General features: G+C 47.9%; 1 pseudogene; it reads right to left on the bottom strand.

Moving 5' to 3' along the window:
- Nucleotides 1–13,086: 13,086 nt before the first annotated feature.
- On the bottom strand, nucleotides 13,087–13,341 carry LOC147663349 (Nuclear RNase P; annotated as a pseudogene).
- Between the last annotated feature and the right edge of the window lie 2,752 nt (nucleotides 13,342–16,093).

Raw genomic sequence — 16,093 nt, 5'->3', positions numbered from 1 at the left:
ACAGTTATCTACAGAGTGGAAAATACTTCCATGTTCACCTACTCAAATCATGTACAAGCACAGTACAGTCATGGTAAATCAAAACCAGAGGCGGATTTATTGGAACTCAGCGACACTTAATAAGATAACTAATATAATAGCCACTAACCAGCTTCTTCAAACAGCACACTCTGTAAACCCAATAATGAATTTTGAACTGATCATAAAAGAACTAACACAACCAAGAACTACAAAGACTAAAAACAAAAATCCAAAATTAGATACTGGAACAAAGCTGCTAAATAAACTGATAAGAGCACAGTTCTTAGAAGCTTCACCATCTAGGCAAGCAGAAATTAACAAACTAAAGAACCAACGGAGGAGAGAAAAAGAAAAACACAAGAGAATAACCCAAGATCAAAATTGGGTGGATCTGCAGATAGCAGCTAAACAGAACAACCAACGTGCCTACTGGACCATAATCGCCAAAGAAACGGGCACGAAAAAAACATTACAAAGTATTCCTGTGCCCCCAAACGAATGGGAAACCTATCTCACTAATCTATACAAATTAAACAATAATTCAGAAATGGCCTATACGTTCTCTAGTATTTCAGAAACTCAAATCTCAAATACAGGAACATCGACTCCCCTCTCTATTGAGATACACGTAAGAAGGGCGAGATCAACAGGAGCAACTGGCCCAGATCAAATCCCAATCAAAGTCCTCCAGATCGATCCTAAAGGGTGGAGCAGGATGCTTTCCCCCCTCTTCAACTACATTCTCAGCACTGGGGTAATCCCGAAGTCGTGGAAGGGGAGTATCATCACACCTATACATAAAAAAGGATCAAGACTGCAACCTGGTAACTACAGACAAATCGCTTTGCTGGATGCCACTGGAAAGATCTTCACGGCGGAAGTCCTGGATCAACTTCAAAACTGGGCCTTCTCATCTGGACTGATCCCTCTATATCAAACTGGCTTCAGACCAAAGCATTCAGTCACGGACAATATTGCCATCCTTCAAACTATCCTAGATAAATATGTGTCCATCAAATCTCAGGCTGTTTACGCAGCTTACATCGACTTTTCGACTGCGTTCGTTAGGGTGGACAGGAGAATACTCTGGGAAAAATTTAGTGAAATGGGTATCCCTGACCAGTTACTACGAATATTAATATCACTGCATACAGACACCTGGTGCCAGGTACAAATGGGGAGAGAAAAGGGCCTAACCAGCCCTATCCCGACCCCCAATGGCCTCAAACAGGGATGTCTCCTTGCTCCCCTACTCTTTTCACTCTATCTCAGTGATATGCCTCAATGTCTCCAGAAAGCACGCAATTTTCCACCAAAAGTTGCCTTCCAAAACATACATACACTGTTATACGCAGACAATATTGTCATATTAGATTTAACACCATTTGGACTACAAAGCAATCTCCAGGCACTGAACAAATATACAGAGGAAAATTACTTAATCCCTAACATTACCGAAACAAAAATAGTTTCTTTTTCAAGAAAGAAAAAGAGTTCTAAATATAACTGGACCCTTGGTGGAGACAAAGTGGATAAGTAAATGAATACACCTATCTAGGCAGGATCTTCACCAAGTCTCTACAAAATCGGCCACACACTGTGAACCTGACCAGAAAAGCTGATGTGCGCGCAGGAGCTCTTGCAAGACTATACGCAGCGTCAGGACACAGGCATTTCTCTTCTCTGCTCAAGGAATATAGTGTTAAGATACCGCCTGTACTATCATATGCCTTGGAATATATTCCCATAAACCAGTGGAACTTCCTAGATCTAAAAGAAGGAAAAATATTACGGAGACTAACGAAGGTATCACAGGCCGTTCCTGTACAAGCTCTCCGCCTCGAGTTCTCATTAACCAGCTCCTACTCTCGGGAATTGCTAATGTCATCAGGTGGGCATATCATCTCCTGCACGCCGAGGAAGGAACTCTTCGATCTCTGCTCAAAAAAGAAACAATTGATCGTGACTCATCCAAACACGTTTTTAAGAAAAACATGTCAGTTGCCTTTAAGCTAGCGGAGATTAATATCGATTTGCTGCTAGCCTGGACACCATCCCAACTTAAACTCTTTTTGAAATATTTCACCTCAAGGCTGAGCTTTGATCTAGACCTTTTGCATTGTTCTAAACTATCTACATATAAGAATTTCATTGAAACTATAACATACAAGAAAATTCAACAGTACATTGCTTTCAACCCAAATCATTCTGTCAGGAGAGCGATTGTTCTGCTCCGGTTCGGTATTTTACCAGTCAAAACGGTAACAGCCAAATGGCACTTAAAGGAAAACTCTAAATGTAATCTGTGTAATGGAGGCGAGCAAGATGTCGAGCATCTAATGTTTGCCTGTTTAAATCCAAAGGTGGTAACGGCAAGGAAGCGGTTCTTGCAAGCCATATACATTAAATGTAGGATTAACTCAGCAAAGGAACTGATCACTCTATGTAAATTCCCGCCAAATGAATTTGTCTGTTATAACTTTTATACATTTTTAAAATCTTTTTTAACATTGTATTAGCACAAGAAATTTTACTGTTGTAAATAACCTGAATTTTATGTTTAAAATATTTGTGGTCCTCAGTTGAGTACCAAAGCAAATAAAAATAAAACTTGAAAAAACTTGAAACTTGACCTGCATATTGTTATTGATTGAAAAAGGTAAGAGAGGCTGGCTAAGTAGAAGGCGTCCCTTTAAAGGACGGTTTCCCTCACCCACCAGAGGCTTCATCACAAGGAATCCCCCTCGCACAATGAAGCCTAGTCATGGTGCGGGCTACAACCCTCTCGCTGCGAGGGAGGAGCTCAGGGATGTTTTGGTTTCAAAAGGGTTCTCATTAACCTCTTCGATGCTCATGAGGGCTCCCGGCCGTCATGAGTCACGGTGGGCGTGTGCTGATGACGGCCGGGAGCCGTTATGACCACGCCCGCGATTGGAATGTCAGCACTGCGGCGGAATTCGTGCCGCAGTGATGAAGTTAAGACCCGATGTGAGCTGGCAGAGTGTTGTGAGTGGTACAGTGCTAATGAGGGTGAATTAAAGCTGGCTACAAAGTTTACCACATACTTTTATTCTGGCTGCCTTATACTAGGGTTAGAAACAGCAAGGAGAACATACCGGGCAATGAATGAGTAAGTATACAACTCATGGCGGCTGGCTCACTATGGCCCGATTCACAGAATGAACTTAAGACTCAATCCTAAACTTACTACTATTTTGCTATTCACAGAATGCACTTACTACTTTTGGTATTCACAGAAGTTAGGATTTTGTCTTAAGTCTATCTTAAGTTTGTCTTAAGATAAACTTAAGACAAAATCCTAACTTCTGTGAATACCAAAAGTAGTAAGTGCATTCTGTGAATTCCAAAATAGTTGTAAGTTTAGGATTGAGTCTTAAATTCATTCTGTGAATCGGGCCCATTGAGTTGTATACTTACTCATACATTGCTCAGTATGTTGTTTTTTGTTCCCCTACAGGTACCACCAGTGAATCCACCATCTTGCTACCCCTGGATCACTGGTCTAGTATCAAACACAGGTTATTGAAACACTTACCATTCTTGTTATTTCTTTTCACTATTACAGCAGTAGCTCACTCACTATCCTGAAGAAAACCATGATACTTTCAAGGTCATAGGCTGAAACATGTCGATTTAAGATGAGGACGACTTGATCTAATGGTTCCTGTCGTACCTCTTTTTCTCCTTACTGTTTTTAACCCTAGCACAAGGGGTTTTGCTTGGTCTTTTGCTTTCTCGCCCTAAGTGCGGCGGGTAAGCCCCCAGAAGTGGGTCCCGGGCTCACTGTACCAGTGGATTCAAGTTAGCCTGGCTGATGAGGGGTTGAGATCCCGAAACTGGTCCCAGGATGTTTATTTCCAGTCCAGGGAGGACCTAATTTGGCAGTTCAGGCTGGACTGTTCCCATGAGGCACAGGGTCAAGACTGATTTGCATATGGCCATGTCTAAACTGGGGTGGCATGGTGAGCAAAAGAATGATGGATTTAACCCAGATCTATTGACTGGGGATGAATGTTCTGATTTGCTCGCCATTCCGTCGGTCAATTTTGTTCGTCGCTACTACTGGAGGTAAGAGCGGTGGGGCAGTTGGGCCGGCTTGAGGGGGTAAGGGGGATTTTGAGAGACAACTACAAGGGAAAATTAATTATTCATTTAATTTTCCCTTGTGGTCGTCTCACTAAATCCTCCCAGCCAGCCCCACCGCTCCTACCTGCAGCGCTGAATAGTGTGTCTTTTGCTTTCTCACCCTAAGTGTGTGAGGTATGCCCAGATGTGGGTCCCGGGCTAACTGTGCCACTGGATTCAAGCTAGCCTGGTTGATGAGGGGTGAAACCCCGAAACCGGTCCCAGGATGCTTGTTTCCAATCCAGGAAGGACCTGGTTTGGCAGTTCGGGCTAGACTTTTACCATGAGGCACAGGGTCAAGACTGATTTGCATATGGCCAGTTCTAAACTGGGGTGGCATGGTGAGCAAAAGAATGATGACTTTACCCAGATCTCTTGACTGGGGGTGAATGTTCTGATTTGTCCTGCATTCCAGCCATCAATTGTGTGTCTTTTGTAAATGTAAATGTCCAGTATTTGTAATGCGCAAACAATTACCCGAGGGTGTCAAGGAGCTGGGGGCCGTTGGGAAGATTAAGCAAGTTATTGCCCAGAGTCACATGGTGCTGGGCAGACCCCTGCCGTCAGAGCCGGGGATCGAACCATGCTTCAAAGGATTATGGTGGAGGTTTTCAGAGATCTGGAAAACCTAAAGTTTTTCCAAGATAATTTTCTGATTTTTGGAGAGTCCATTCAGGAACACAGCAACATCTTAAGGCTAAGGTAGGCTAAGGGGGCTGGTCCTACCCTAAGGAAGGAGAACTGCAAGTTCCTTGTAGAGGAAATTGAAAACCTTGGCTGTACGATTTCGGGGAAGGGCATCCAACCTCAAATTTTATTTTTGAAAGCTATTAAGTCTGCACCTATTTGACATGATAAAGACCAGTTACGTTCATTTATGGGCTTGGTCGAATACTATACAATTAATTTTCCCAATTTTGCAAACAAGACTGAGGAATCTAGAATGTTATTGCGGAAGGGGTGTGTTCAGTGGGTTAGGTCAATGCTCAGCAAAGTGATTTTGATCGTGTAAGGAGAGACATTTGTGAGGCGGGAATTCTTGCACCTTTTGACACTCATCTTAAAACATTTCTAATGGTGGATGCCAGTGCGCATGGTTTGGGGGCAGTATTACCCCAGGTGCGGACGGGTACGCAAAAAAACTGTGGATTGAGGGAACGTGAAAGCAACTATTCAGTTATAGAGTTCGAGGCCCTAGCAGCTGCCTGCTCTGTCGAGCATTTTAGGACCTATTTATGGGGTTTACATTTTTGCATACGCACTGATCACTGGTGGTACTGGTAAGGGCTCAGTTAGGCTAGCAAGACTCGCTTCCAGACTTTAGGAGTATCGTTACAATGTTGCCCACATATCAACATGGAAGAACATGCACGCTGACTGCCTTCTTGTATGTCTTTGGAGTGTCCCGGGGAAAACGGTCACAGTGGGTCTGCCTGGTTTCATTGTGCGATGTGGAAGAATGTAGCAGTAGCTGGGTCTGTGCTGATGAATTGGGTTCGCAGGAAGTCAAGTGGGATGAAAACTGGGGGAGGGTCTCTCAAAGGGGTGTGGCCGATAGTATTAAGGGCGTGGCTTAAAACATCTAAGCTAAAAACCTATGCTTAGCATAGTGTGCCACCAGACAAATATTTTGCTGCTTCTGTCATTGCATTCACATACATAATACACCACAGAAGATTACACCTACAACAAACTAGGACTATTGGCTTTGTCATTGGTTGTTATTTGTATAAGATAAATATGCAACAACTATGGCTTTGTTGTTCATAATATTGACAATACTTCCGTTCTGAAATGAGACTGAAAGAACTAAAACGAGGCGCTTTGAAGTTACATTAAAGGCAGTGAAGGATGGCACTGCTGCAGAGTCAAGATTTTTTTTTTCACCCTTTGGGTAAGGTCAAAAATGGGGAGCCCATCTCAGTACCTGCTTCTTAGAACTGCCAGTGAGCACCGGCAGGAACTAGCCCGCTTAACGCCTTGGGCGTTTGTACATGGATCGGGACGTAGTGTTGAACAAATGGTAGTGCATGGCGAGCTTAGGGAGAGCATTGTTGGTCCTTCTGTGAGACCATTTGTTAAGATTCTGGATGAACTAACTCTGAGAGACACAAAAGTTCTAATGTGAAATTACAAGTTTGTACCACCTGAGGGTTTGAGGTGCTAAAACATTATCGTCAGGGGCACTTAGGGCAAACTTTGGGAAAAAACGGGTGAGGGAGAATTTTTGGTGCTCCCGTACGGATGATCAGATCATGGCTTGTGTGTGGATTGTGAAGTGTGTAAGGAGAGTGAAAAATGGCTTAAGACCAGTGTCCTTACAGCACAAGGACATATTGAGTACCCTGATGCACCTTGGAGTACTGAGTACGATACCCTGAATAATAATTAGGAGAAAACTAAGGCAGAAAAGTGATGTTACAAATTTATATATATGATTTTGTTTAAAGTCCCATTTAGTATCATACCCGGGCCTTTCAGACTCTGAAAACAACAACAACGGGTCGGTATTTATCTTGTGGAAAGGGGTCAACCCTACCTGAGGTGACAGCATGAAAAGCACAGCATAGACACCTCAGGGCAACAGCACCCCCCCACCCCACAATTAGCATGCATCCCGCAAATAACACACTAGACACCAGTGTTATGTTGGGAAGAAACTGTCGCAGGTTTATTTTATTACATACAACGTTATGTAATCATAGTGGGTTATCTGACGGGCAATCCAAGGGCAGGCCGCATTCTCGCCACCTGCCCGCCTGATGAGCCAGGCAGCACCGTGGCGAACCACCATGTGCTGCCCCTTATGGTAAACATACTACTCACGCCCCTTGTGGGGCGTACTAGGCAAACCCCCGGTTGCTCAGGCCCACAACTGCCCGAAGGACTAATGGGGTGCCGACACGCGTTCCTGGAACCTCCCATGAGGCCCCAGGTGTTAGGCTCTGGCACCCCTATGTGCCCGCTGAGGTCCAGTGCTGAACTTCTCTGCATCCGGATTGCCAGGTAACTCCGCCACAGCCCGGCCGGCGGCAACCGCCGCCGCCCGGGCCCCCCTTCACCACTTAGCTTCTTTCCTACCTGCAACCTTTGTACGTATGATTTTCACATAACCTTTCACAGTTAGAAGTGCATTCTTATAACCGGACTGCTTCCTACCGGTTAGAAGAAAGGTCCCTCCCACAAAAGGGCAGAGAACCTATCCCCCCCAAAGTAGGCCGAAGCTGTTACCCAAAACATTCTTGCCGGCGTAAGCCACTGAGGCTGACAAAGAAGGACTATGTCGACCCTGCGCAGAGCACACTTACTCTACATAAGACTGAACGGGTAATGCTATCCCTCTGCGCTAGGGAGTTATGCCGCTGAGTTCCATATGGATCATACTCTGACCCCGTTGGAAGCTTGCAGCACACTCCGACATCTCTAACCTGATCGTGAGATATGCAGCATAACCTTCATATTTTACGTTAATGCCTGCACAGGCCTCTCCCTTATTCCAAGGCTACCTCGCAGATAGCTTGTTTGCAGTTGCCTTAAAACCACCCACTAAGGGATTGCTTAGACTGGTACAAGGTGCCTCCAGTGAATTGGAGACAACAAACATCAGGCAAACAGCTCACATTGGGGGGGGGGGGCTCCATGAGAATCTAAGGATACTCCAGTATACACCAGAGGCTGTTCCGACACCGGCCAGTTCGTAACGCCGAGCGTCCCATTCCTAAAAGAAACACCCTAGCCAAGCCACCCCCCTCTGAGTGAAACAAGCAAAGGGGGAGAAAAGTTCCCAGACCGCACCATCAGATCCCCCCAAAAGCTGGAAAAGGTGTGAGGGCCACTTCCCAAAAAGCGATAAGAGCAGTACCAATAGCTAAAAACACAATGACACCTAATGGCACCTGGGGGGAACCAAAGGCAGACCCAACAACCGGCAGGCTGCCCCCACTGAGCTAACCTCACACCGGATAGTGGTTCGCGTTGGCCCCCCCAAGGAAGGGCACTTCTCAAACTTTGGTCCTGTATTGTAGAGAAAAAACATCCATTAGAAGCACCGCACACCTTCATAAACCAATCTGTAACACAGAAGCGGGAAAGGTGCCGTATATGCTCCCACGCTACCAAGGCCAGGCGTGATTGTCCAGAGGCTCGATTACCAGTCAGTACTCCATACCTAACAGGTTCCCCGAACGCTGGAATAGCAGTGGCAGGCCCTGCCGCACCTAAGTAAGTTCGGGCAGGCACTCTCACTTGGTGAGGTTAAAAGTTAGAGAGACAAGTGGGAACCCCGCAACTCTAGGCGAGGAAAAGGAAGGGCCCCTCCCCCCCTAGAATGGCACAGGTTGGCTTCTATTCATGTATGGTGTACGTATGCAATATATTGTGCCCCAGCATAAAAACCCCCAGCAACATGACGGGGATGACAATAGCAGAGCCTAGCCATGCGAAGCTTGGCACAAATAGACAGGCAGTACATCGTGGCATAGCAGTCCTCCAAGCCCTAACAGGGCTGCAACACATAGCCCGCTAGAACCCTATGCTAAGGGAAATAGCCAACTGTATACACGTACTACCCTCTAGTACCTGTCAAAGGACATGCCCCAAGAACTGCCGGGCGGTCATCTCTTATCTTGCACTAGTTAGAGGCTCCCAGGACCTGCTGCCCAAGTGACCCTAGGTGTGCAACCAACCATGCCCCGGATCACTTGCAGCCGCAAGATAGGTAGCCCTCCACCCGCGAGTGTGGCATGGGCATGCCTGAATCTAGTGAAGACTGGCAGGCATCTGAATATGCAGCGCTTATGCTACCAGCGCCCTGCCCATTTTGATGCCAATACCAATTACCAACCATGCGGTGGGGCCAGCAGTGCCCCCTACGCCACCAAGGCCAAACCTGCTTGTCAGGTACGAAAACTGGAATGTGCAAAGTACCTACTCGTGAGGGTAGGGTGTGGTAAAAACATGCCTACCTCCAGCCCTATGGTCAATGGTGTGGAAAGTGTCATGTAACTACGACGACCTTACAACTGTTATCTTGAAAAACTTAGTGCTTGCGTCCACCACAGCTTACGAAATAGTTCTAGTGGAAACTTCTGACATGAGAATGCATTTATACCTCGACATGTACCTAGAAGCATATGTAACTTACCCATAAGACCCATATCCACTTGAAATGGCTAGTTAGCTATGCCATGACACATTTGCCCCCGTAGGTCACATATCTACCTGCAACTGGTGTTAGCTATGTAAGATGGCACAAATCACAATAGCAGGGCATGGTTTGTGTAAGTAGAAACGCTTCCACTCGCCTCCTGTTCCTAAGCAAGTCTGGCTGTTTCTATCTATTCTGGAATTATGAAGACCAAAGTCACTGAATGCAACTGGTTCTATGTGATGCGCTTTTGACCCCTACGCTGTACCTGACCGGCCCGAAACAGATGCCAAACACCTGAAAGGGTCTGGAAGTAAACACAATTGGTACAGTAATTCCACACTGTTTGTGGCCTGCATACATTCTGTTATGGCAGGCGCAGCACTTACCAGTATTGAGGCAATGCTAGATGTGTTCCAATAATACGCTCCAAATGGCCTCACAAAATGCACAGGAACAGTTGTCCATACCTATACACAGAGCGCCCGACTACACGTCTGCATGGTTTTAGCGTGCTGAACACCGCAAGGAGCATGCCGGGAAGCTGCCCCTTGCATAGGGGAAGGAGGAAGACGTGCAAACTTGCCCTAATGCAATGACCGGGCACATGGGAGTGAGGATAAATGTTTACCCCTCACAATTACTCACAGGACACCTCATCCTAGACCTTCAAAATTACCTCAACCAAATACAATTGTGCCCCCTAGTAAAAGGGGGACCATACATAAAGCTAGCGATATACCCCTTGCTAAGGAAGTGTCTTACCAGATGTTCAAGTGCTTCGGAGTCTGCCCTATAGCGCAGTACTAGCCTTCTACCTGCGTTTGGTACTCTTATGTAACCTGCACCAGACACTTATCTCTTGTAACCTAGATAGTGCTCCTTCTGAGCATGATTTTTGTTTCCAGTACTTGCCCACGTGCCACTATAGCCTACGGAAACATTTGTACATGAGTTTGACTGCCTTTCAAGCATACCAGAAAGTCTCTACCTGAACCCTGAACGCTTCTGTAACTTGTGTTCACGACACATTACTTCTTGTACTGTACCTTTTGCTACCTCTAGTGTAGCATAAAACAATTCAAGCCATAGTCATCTTAGAATCTCACCAGGTACTTCCAATTCGTAGGCAGATGAGTACGTGACAATGCACCGCGGAGGGCTGCGGAGCGTCAGTAAAGCTAGAACCCAGAGTTAGCCCCGAGAACACAAACAGGACAACCTTCCATACCCACAAGGTGCACTGGGATATTTGGACTACTGCTGGTTAATACCTAGCCCACCGACTCATTAGCCAATACATAGCTGCCAAGCTTTCAAATTGCTGTGTGTGACATTTTCATAATTTCAGTCAAATTATGAGTGACATTTGAACGACTGCCTCTCCGCTTGACAAAACATAGTGTCAGTTAGGTCAGCTGAGCCCAGCCTGCGGCGGCACCAGCGTGCAGTTCTTCTTAACTTGCAGGCTCAGGCAGCTTGCTAAAACTAAATTATTATGAATGTGTTAAATCAGAAAGCAACATGAATTGTCAGACCTTAGTTGCGATGGGACGAGGGTGATCTCTTCTGTCAGCACGGGCCGCATTGTGGCGGCCCTCAGATTACTAGAGATCTTCCCTCTGCACAGGTGACTGTCCATAAACCCTGTAATGCACTGTGTGCAAACTCCCTTAGAGCTCGCACACAATTATCGCTTTGATTTGGTACACAAAGAAACCTGCACACTTCACTTTCAGCGCTGCTTTAACCAAATCAGATGTTCCGGTTCTAAAATAATACCAATAACTTCGTGGAGCCCCAGGTCGATGACCTGACACGGGGGCATCACCTGCGCCGTGCTAGGTCGCCTACGCTTCCCCCCCCCCCGCTCGGGGAACCAGAGATTGCTGCATGAAGGCCCTCGCTCTGCCGTGCGTACTAATCATTCCGTTGGCTGCCGCGTGCGAAGCAAGGGGCCGGGCCTAGCATGAAATTAACCATGGACCCATGTGCGCATCCGAAAAAGTCCCCCCCTCCACCCCGGATCAGGACGTATGTCTTGGGATAAGACAAACCTCTAACCCTGCGAGAAGGCCACAGGACAAAAAGGGGGGGGGGTAAGCCGTGGGTTGCGAGGACTGGACGCCGCTTCTTGAACAGTGGGGGAGCAACAGGAAAGTTGGCACAGGGCGGAATCGCAGAACATGGCACAAAGACCAGCACACCGTCAGCAAAGGCTGGCCAGAATCTCGAGAGCGGAAGCGTCTCTCTCCGCTCCCGGTGATATCCGAGTTGCGCGGTGCAAGTCAGATCCGTGCACCCTGAACCGAGTACAGTGTCCGGAACACCTATGGCCCACGCGACAGCAGTCTGACAAAAGGGGGGCAAACGGCGACTCCGCAAGTCATCAGCCAGTGAAAGTGCATTCAAATCACATATGAAACGAATCGACCAACATGTCCCCCACCATAGTAGGAAACGAAGCGCCGTGCGCCATTACCCAACTGCGCCGGATATCCCGCCGAACTAAAATGGCCGCGAACGGACGCCAGGGCCCACGTGCGCCGAACAATACAAGCATACTAGTATTAAAACCCTGTGGTGATCTCGACCTCAGGCAGAAGTAAGGCTGCAATAAAAAACCGGGACTAGAAGGTAACTAAATTAAGCTACGGTTAGCATGAGGGCGGGGCACCCACTGAGTGAACCAAACCCTTCACGTCTTCCTATGAATCCATGGCCGCGCAATATGGAGCCAACCCGCCAAACTGACGGTTCAGCAGCTGAGTCCGCCGCAGACGTGCTGAAAACTTAACCCAGGGGCATGGCCGTATGCCCATGCCCGCCTAATCCTCGAGCTAAACCGGGGAGGACCATACCTAGGCGCGCGAACACGGAGAATGGCCAGCCGCTCCCCTGACGTAGCCCCTACGGTAACAAAGCCCACAGCCCCTCCGATCAAAAACGCTTGCGCCCCCGCCAACCTCCGGACAACGGAGATCGCGAACCGGGAAACCAGCCGGGCTGCAGAGCACCACATGCGACATGTTGAAGATGAAGGCCATCTCACGCTCCCACACCAAGGCCCAATTATAAGAATTATTCATTTGAGATAATCGGAGTTCATGTGTCAAAGAACCGCGTAGTTGGGAACGAAGTGTGAATTCCTAACACTGGGCATACTTGTTACTGACAAGGACCAGGGCCTGCCACCCTGAGCCGCCTAAACAAGATGTGAAGGCCGATAGAAGTCCAAGGCCCCATCTCTGTCCCGCGTCCTGGCTCCGGGGGGGAGCTTGAAACCTTCCAGTTAACATAAAACAATAACCACAGAAAAACCCAAGACATGCGAAAAGGCAACCAGGGCTCGTTGCTCCGTACCGAAGGCAAGGAAGCAACGTACTGTGAGGGGAAATAATGAGCGCGATACTGAAAACACACAAAAAAAAAAAACGCAAGCCTACTCGATCACCTTCTGGCCTGCCACCCTCAGCCGAACCTAAACAAGCTGTGAGGAATGAATCAAGCCCAAGGCTCCATCTCAGGCCCGCGTCCTGGCTCCGCAGTACAAGAATATAATCAAAGTGTACCCCCCCCCACAATTTCGACAATTTAGCCCGCACAACCAATCCTATTGCTGAAAGACTGTCCCCGTCGGCAGAGTAATAAAGTCGTGCATCACAATCGAGCTTAGCTTCCTGTCCTCAAAACGGGGGGGGGGGGGGGTGTTTGGGAGGCGCTTGAAACATTCCAGGTCACCTTAACACAAATAAACAGAAAATAGCAAGACATGCGAAAAGGCAACCAGTGGGGTGCCCGCCGCGAACCACTTCAAATGCCCAGAGGGAGTTAAGCAACAGCGAGCGCCGGACACACGGTCACGCTTCTCCGGCCACCCCTTTTGGGCTCCGCGTCTCTGGGAGCGCTCCCCTTTTCAATGGATGCCCTGCTGGGGCAATTACCGGCTCTTGTCTCAGACCTTCCCCAAGGTACTTGAGTGGCAGGCGCACCTCTGCTTGTGACCTCAATGCTGAGCTTCCCCCGCATAACGAAGACAACCCCAGAACAGCAAGCCTATTAGTTCCCCTTTTGCAAATGGCGCACCGGGCCCCGGTGCTCAAAATACACATGTTCTTACTCGGGCATAACACCCGCCCCTTACCCGGGATAGCCACTGAGAGACCTGAAGCAACGCCTTGAGCACTTCATTATACCACCAAGTTTTGTAGCACCAATGCACTAAAACTGAGCAGGCTGTAATATCACAAGCCCGCTATTGCATTGACAAACGAGCGGAGGTGGACTTCAACCAGCAAGGACAAACGACACGCTCCTTATCAATAGAGTATATCCCGAAGTTCCGTCAACTGTGGACTATACTCGTCGAATATCACATGAAAGCCAATAAAATTGTGAGCGCTTTCATATAGCTTATAAATCTCTCATGCGGTGTCCGAGAATCAATCAGAAACCCGTTTAAATGTCACATCATGCTCACCCAAGCCAGACAAACGTGAACCAGTTACCCGCGCACGAGGCCTCTGTATTCTCTAGCTGCACAACAACACCCCCGGCGGACCTCCCTGCCCCAAACCCTTCCCAGCAGACCAGAGCGACCCGACTCTCACATGGAGCCACCAGCAGGAAGGGGGGGAGAGACCTAGGCATAGTGCCCACACTCACCGGAGTACACCCGACGCCAGACCAAAATGTGTGTCACCCCGCGAGGATACTACGACGAGTCCGGTGCAGCGAAGAGGCAGGGAAAATGGCGAGGGGTGCTTAAGTACCCTTCGCCCTGCCTGCCGCACCAGACATGCCCACTCAGCTCCTCCTAGCTCCCCTCGGGGCTCCGCCTGCCCGGGGGAGGAGAGAGGCTAGAGAGGGGCGTGGGGGAAGCCCTCGGTGTCTAAGGGGCCGCCCTCCTGATGGCCACTGCGTGGCCTCGGGCAGCCGAAGAGTCATAGTGGGCTCTGCTCAAGCCTGCAGGATGGGGGTGGAGAGGCACCGGAGGCCAGCACTGAGCTGTCTCCTGCTGCCATAGGTCCTGAAAGTTAGATAAGGAGGCGAAGTGGTTAAATGAACGGAAGAGTGACTTGAGCTGGCGTGAAATACCCTGGCCTTGTGCACCTGCAGAGTCCAACGTCTGACACATGTCTAGTCATCAATGAAAAGTGTGTACGGGCTGTAGGCAGAGCCAGCAAACACAACCAAAACAATACACTTACGTGTTGGCACTGCCGTAACGAATCCAACAGGTTGTTCTTTTAATTTCCGCATTAAAGCATGCCTTATGCCAAACTGAATTTGATCTGGTGGATAAAACATCATGGTATTTTTCTCTATTTACATTGCTATATACCCTGCTGTGCATTTGAAAAACCCAATAAAGAGTTTAAAGAAAAAAGAAATAAGCTGCCAGTTTAATTGTACCACTAACACATATTCTCATATATTTAATGAAATACAAAGTCTCGCTTCCAGTTGACAGCTTCCTGTAAATACTCTTTAGTCCTCTGCATCAGTGGTTTGAAGATGTGAAGTAAAGCTGTAAATATTTTTTTACAGCAGCAACCAAGAGTGAGACCCTATATCTTGGACTGTGTGTGTCTTAAAAACATATCTGTGGTATCTAAAACCCAGGTCTTTCCTGACACAAAATGTTTGATCCTGTGAAATGTGTTCACTCCTGGGGACTGGGAATGGAGGTTCTGTTAGTGGCCACCAGAGGGCGCTCCTCGCTTGCTGATGAAACGACTGAGCATATTGTATGAAAGGAAAGAGTTTCCTTTTCCAGGTCGGCGGTGGCAGAGACAGCACCAGCACCGGATGCTGACATCACTTCCGGCCTCTTTATCTGTTCCCGGTCTGCTGCAGGGGAGGAAGGACGCCCTGTCTGTGCAGTTATCTTCATCTTCAGACCTTCACAGACCCCCCCAGACCGCAGATGTGCACCTGCCCCACCAGTCCCCAGTCATAGGAGGAGGAGAGAGCCTGTAAATGTCTGCACAGGTTTCTACTCAGGTAGGAAATTGTCAGCACCTTCTGCTGTGTTTGTACAAATAGACGGTATAATCCTGGGGAAATCCCTGTCAGGAGCCGGGCTCCTCTACGGGGTGGGGGAGGGGAGAGGTGGGGGAGGGTAGAGGAGGGGAGGCTTTCATTTTGGCCCTGTGGGTGTTTGTGATCATCATTTGTGTTAACATCTGTGCAAGGTACTTTGCATCTTACTGCACTATGAGAAATCTGTGCACAATGCAGTGCATCTTACTGCACTATGATGGATCTGTGTCACTGCATCTTACTGCACTGAAGAATCTGTACCACAGTACTGCAATTTAGTAAGATGAAGTGCAGTGACACAGATTTCTCATAGTGCAGTAAGGTGCAGTGACACAGATCTCTCATAGTGCAATAGGATGCACTGCGGTGTGTACAGATTCCTCGTAGTTCAGTAAGATGCAGTGCAGTGTGGGCAGATTTCTCATAGTGCAGCAAAGTGCAAGGTGCACAGATTTTTCACAGTGCTGTATATGGCAGTGAGGTGCATAGATTCCTCATAGTGCAGTAGGGTGCACTGCAGCATGTACAGATTCCTCATAGTGCAGTAAGATGCACTGCAGCGTGTACAGATTCCTCATAGTGCAGTAAGGTGCACTGCAGCATGTAGAGATTCCTCATAGTGCAGTAAGGTGCACTGCAGCATGTACAGATTCCTCATAGTGCAGTAAGATGCACTGCAGCGTGTACAGATTCCTCAAAGTGCAGTACGATGCACTGCAGCGTGTACAGATTCCT

Source organism: Lissotriton vulgaris, unplaced genomic scaffold (assembly GCF_964263255.1).
Source record: "Lissotriton vulgaris unplaced genomic scaffold, aLisVul1.2 SCAFFOLD_300, whole genome shotgun sequence".
In the NCBI taxonomy this organism is placed as follows: Eukaryota; Metazoa; Chordata; class Amphibia; order Caudata; family Salamandridae; genus Lissotriton; species Lissotriton vulgaris.
This window is presented reverse-complemented; position numbering and strand designations above follow the sequence as displayed.